Below are 6,000 nucleotides of genomic sequence, written 5' to 3'. Positions count from 1 at the left end.
TCAGTATAAAAGTTCTGTGGTCCTTTAGTTTGGGAGTCAGTTTAATTTCTCTTCTCACTTATACTTTCCTTTGGAGTCTCCCAAACATTGAGTTAGCTCTGGCAAAGTGTGTATCAACATCATCATCAAGGTGTGCTATTGCGGTAAATGAACTTATTCATTCAAAACTCCATTTGCTATAACTAATGGTTCCACATATGGATGATGTCGTGCTGGCTGATGGAACACCTGTGGCGTTTTTTGGGTGTTAATTGTTAGGCCAAAATTAGCACAAGCAACAGAAAATTGATCCATACTTTTGTGGCATCTCAGTTTTGGAGGCTTCATTGAGTGTATAATAATCTGCAAACAAAAAATCATGCACCAGCACTCCCTTTTCACATTGAAGAGTTTAACATCAGTGCAGTAGCTGATTTTGATTCCTTGTTTGTCCTCATTGAAGGCATTTTACATCATGGCTGAAAACATCATGCTAAAAAGTATAGGAGCAAGCACACAACCTTATTTCACTCCATTGGTGACTGGGAAAATTTGGGAGCATTGTCAATTGTACAGCACCCAGGCAAGCCTGCCATCATGAAGTTGATGTACTATATTTGAGGTCGATTTAGAAGGTCTGCAGAAGAGTGCTCCAGGGATCTGTACCTAAGTTCTTTGTCATTTAACTTTGTTATCAAAGACTTGGAAGAAGGCATCAATGAATGTTTATCCAATTTGCAGATGGCACAAAGCTGAAAGGGTGAGTTAACATATTCCATGGATAGAATCAGTATACCATAAGATCTTAGGCTAGGGCAGAAGTTCTCAAACTGTTGGTCTCAATGGGAACGGAAAGACCAACAATGACAACAACAAAATGACCTATAATTTTAGTCACCACTCTTTAATGACCATTTCAAAATTGTATCTTCTTCTCCTCCTTATAGAGGTGGAAGTTATGGATATTGAATATTGTCAAATTTAATTGATATATTGCTTAGCTTTACTGAATTGCTTTTTTTCTTCTTTCATTCTTCACAAGGTGTGAAAGTATATATTTGAAAATAAAAAGAATTCAGAACTCAAGATTTTTAAAAAAGATTAAAAAATAAATCTATAGTGGGGGAGAGAAACTGAAGGTGATATAAAAATAAAAGATAGAGGAAAAAAAATAATATTTAAGTGATTTCCCCAAGTTCACACATCTGATAAGAGAATCAGGCCAGAACCTAAATTACCTTGGTCCAACTTTGGGAAATTTCTGCTATAATCTTCTTTCATTCATCAAATATTCAATATTTTTTTTTGCTGATTTTACAATAGGCATTGGAAATACCATACTTGGAAGGGAAGATACCCTGAAGAAGAACTCCACAGCTTACCTGTGATCTTGAACAAATCAACAGGCATTTTTATTGTTGTTTTTGAGTCATTCAAGTAGTGTCTGAATCTATGTGGATTATAGTATGCTAGGTCCTTCTGTCCTCCACTATCTTGAAGTCTGTCCAAACTCATGTAAATTGTTTCTATGATACTATTCTATCTCATCCTCTTCCATTCCCTTTTTCTTTTGTCTTCAATTTTTCCCAACATCAGGGTCGTTTCTATGGAATATTATCTTCTCATTATGTGGCTAAAAAAGTTAAGCTTCAGGTTCTGTATTTGACATTCCAGTGAATAGCCTGAATTAATTTTTCAAAATATTGATTTGATCTCTGTTCTGTACAAGTGCCTCTCAAAAGTCTTCTCTAGTACCACAATTAGAAAGATCAATTCTGTAGCTTTCCACTTTTGTTATGGTCCAACTTTCAGAACCATACATTGTTAGTGGAAAAGTTATAGCTTTTGACTATACAGATGTTTGTGGGAAAGAGTAATATCTGTGCTTTTTAAGTATGCTGTCTAGATCTGCCATTACTTTCCTTCCAAGGAACATCTTTTAATTTCATGGCTGCAGTCATCATCTGCAATGGTCTTTGAACTCTGAAATATAAAATCTGACAATTCTGCCATTTTTTCTCTCTCTTTGCCAGGAAGTGATGGGACCAGTTGCCAAGATCTAATTTTTTTAATATTAAGCTTTAAGACAGCTTTTTACATTTTTCTCTTTTGCTCCCATCAACAGGCTTCTAAAATTCCTTTTCACTTTCTGCCATTAAAGTAGTATTACCTGCATATTTAATATTGATGCAATTTCTCTTAGTAGTCTTCAATTCTGACTTTTGATTAATCTATTCTGGCATTTTGTGTGATGTAATCTGCGTATAAGTTAAATAAATAAGGTGACAGTATACAGCCTTGTTATACTCCTTTTCCAATCTTAAATAATTCAGTTGTTAATGTTTGATTCTATTCCCATCTTTTTGAGGATTTGCTACATTTTATTGTCACCTTCACAGCCAAAGATTTTAGTGTAGCCAATGAGTAGACATAGATTTTTTTAGAACTCCTCTGCTTTTTCCATACTCCAGTGAATGTTGGCAATTTGGACTCTAATTACTCTGCTTCTTTGAAAACCAAATTGCTTTTTTGATAGTTCTTGGGTCACATATTGGGTCACATAACTTGGAACATTCCTTGGCGTTGCCCTTCTTTAGGTCTAGGACATAAATTAATCTTTTCCAATCCAGGGGCCACTGGTATATTTGCTGGTATATTGCATGCAATATTTTAATAGCATTATCTTTTTGGGTTATAAATAGTCACCTAGGGCTATTGCCTCTACTAGCCTTATAATTAGCAATGCTTCCTAAAGCCCATTTGATTTCACTTTCCTAGGATGTCTAGAGACACTACACCATAGTTATAGTTTTTTTGCTATATTCTTGTCACCTCTTCTTAATCCCTTCTGCTTCTCTGAAATCCCTACCATTTTTGTCTTTTATAATATCCATTTTGCATGAAACTTTCCCTTTTATATCTCTAAATTTCTTGTCTTTTCCATCTATTGTTTTCTTCTATTTTTTTTTTTTTTTGCATTGCTTATTTAAGAAAACCTCCTTTTCTCTTTTTGCTATTCTTGGGAATATTGCATTCTGTTGGATAGATCTTTTCCTTTTTCCTTTTCCTTTTGCCATCCTTCCCTTCTCAGCTATTTGTGGAGCTTCATTAGACAGCCATTTTGAGTTTTTTGCCTTTTTTTTTTTTGAAATGTTGTTTCATTTCAGCAGCTGCTGCTACTGTACAATATTGCAAACTTCATAGTTTTTAAGGTACTCTCTATCTACCTGATATAAGTTTTTAAATCTATTCATCACCTCCACTTCATATTTATAAAGGATGTTATTCTGTAAGAGGAACTGAGGCAAATAGAAGTGATTTGCTTAAGGTCCTACAGCCAGTAAGTGTCTGAGGTCCAATTTAAAATTCAGGAAGATGAATTTCCCTAATTTCAGGTCTGTACTCTGTCCTCTAGTCGACCTAGCTGCTTTAAAGCTACTTTAAATATCATCTAATACAGTTCACTCTTCTTTTAAAAAATATTTTATTTTATTTTATTTAATAATAACTTTATATTGACAGAATCCATGCCAGGGTAATTTTTTTACAACATTATCCTTGCACTCATTTCTGTTCCGATTTTTCCCCTCCCTCCCTCCACCCCCTCCCCTAGATGGCAAGCAGTCCTATATATGTTAGTTCACTCTTTTTTCAAAGGAAAAAACTCAAGCCCAAAGAGGGAAAGCAAGTAGTAAGTACTTAAGTACCTCAGATACTAACTGTGTGACCCTGGCCAAGGCACTTGATCCTGTTTGCCCCAAGTTTCCTCATCAGTAAAATGAGTTGGAGAAAGAAATGGCATACTACTCCAATATCTATGGGTGTTGAAGAAATGACTGAACAACAAAGGTCCCTTCCATCTCTAACATTTTAGGTTATGTATGTATGCATTTATATTGCATTTCCCCTTTTGTCCTTAAGCTAAGAACAAACTTCACTCAAAGAACAGGAAGTAGCAATTAGTCCCCTCCCCAAGAAATGACTAATTATTCAACTGTTGATTATGGAAAGCAAAAGCAAAATTCGACTCCTCTACAACCAAAGAGCTACCATTAAGTTTTTGCCTCCTCTGGCCTCCAGCCCCAACTTTTTGTTTTTTTCTTTTAGGAGAACTAAGTACTATCTTTGGTCTCAAATTGTCTAAGAGCAGGCTGAGGTCTCATTATCTTTACTGACATTATAACCCATGGCTGATGAGGTCTGTAGGAGGTTTTTAAGGTTCTTAATAACTGTTCCTACTCTATCTTTTTAAACTCATCACCCCACTTCCTGAACTCTAAAGTCTTGCCAAACTGGTCTAGATGTACTTTACAAAGGGTACCTCATCTGTCGTCATACCTTTACATATACTGCCTTCCTTAACTTCTCCTCTTCAAAGCTTCCTTATTTCCTTCAAAACTGATTAGAAAGAGAACAGAAGGCAGACCAGAAGGAAAACACAGAGAAGCAGGACAGCTTACTTCTTGAATTTGTTAGATAATTAAAAGGAAAAAAGCAAGCTTTGTAATAGAGATCAGCATTTCATGTACACTCCTGTTCTGTTCTACTTTGTATATGAAAATGCTTTTTGGGGATATTTGATAAAACAAAACAAAACTCCTAAACAAACCCAACTCTGTTAAAAGGATACTTTCTCCTCCTTCTAATTCCTTCCTTCCCCCTCCATGACTTAAGAGTTTCTCTCTCTACTCCCCCAACTAACCTTTTACTATTTTGGATATACTTTTTTTCATATACATGTTATCTCCCACTTATAATGCAAATTCCTTGGGTTCAGTCAATCTTTCTTTTTTTTTTTCTTTCAACCCACATTGTCTAGCACAGTGTCAGGCACATAGTGGGTACTTGATGTTTGTGGATTACCTAGTAAAAACTATGAGTCTAATTTTTTTAAGGTTAGACGAATACAATAACTTTATTTTATTTTTTCTCAACAGTATTTTATTTTTCCAGTTACAATTTTTAACATTCATTTTTGTAAGATTTTGAGTTTCATTTTTTTCCTTCTTCTCTCCTTCCTCTCCCAGACAGAAAACAATATGATATAGGTTATATATGCATAATCATTTAAAACATATTTCCACATTAGTCATGTTGTGAAAGAAAAATCAGAACAAAAGAGAGAAACCATGAGAATGAAAAAGTAAACAAACAAAACAAAAAAAGTATGCCTCTATCCACATTCAGTTTCCAGTTCTCTTTCTGGATATGGCTGGCATTTTCTTTTTTCTTTTTTTTTTTTAAATAACTTTTTATTGATAGAACTCATGCCAGGGTAATTTTTTACAACATTATCCTTGCATTCACTTCTGTTCCGATTTTTCCCCTCCCTCCCTGCACCCCCTCCCCCAGATGGCAAGCAGTCCTTTACATGTTGAATAGGTTACAGTATATCCTGGATACAATATACATGTGCAGAACCGAATGGTTTTCTTGTTGCAGAGGGAGAATTGCATTCAGAAGGTATAAATAATCTGGGAAGAAAAACAAAAATGCAAGCAGTTTATATTCATTTCCCAGTGTTCTTTCTTTGGGTGTAGTGCTTCTGCTCATCTTTGATCAATTGAAACTGTTAGCTCTCTTTATCGAAGAGATCCACTTCCATCAGAATACATCCTCAAACAGTATCGTTGTTGAGATATATAATGATCTCCTGGTTCTGCTCATTTCACTTAGCATCAGTTCATGTAAGTCTCGCCAGTTCTCTCTGTATTCATCCTGCTGGTCATTCCTTACAGAACAATAATATTCCATAACGTTCATATACCACAATTTACTCAACCATTCTCCAATTGATGGGCATCCATTCATTTTCCAGCTTCTAGCCACCACAAACAGGGCTGCCACAAACATTTTGGCACATATAGGTCCCTTTCCCTTCTTTAGTATCTCTTTGGAGTATAAGCCCAGTAGAAACACTGCTGGATCAAAGGGTATGCACAGTTTGATAACTTTTTGAGCATAATTCCAAATTACTCTCCAGAATGGCTGGATGTGTTTACAATTCCACCAACAATGTAT

The sequence above is a fragment of the Antechinus flavipes genome, chromosome 1, assembly GCF_016432865.1.
Source record: "Antechinus flavipes isolate AdamAnt ecotype Samford, QLD, Australia chromosome 1, AdamAnt_v2, whole genome shotgun sequence".
Classification (NCBI taxonomy): Eukaryota; Metazoa; Chordata; class Mammalia; order Dasyuromorphia; family Dasyuridae; genus Antechinus; species Antechinus flavipes.
This window is presented reverse-complemented; position numbering follows the sequence as displayed.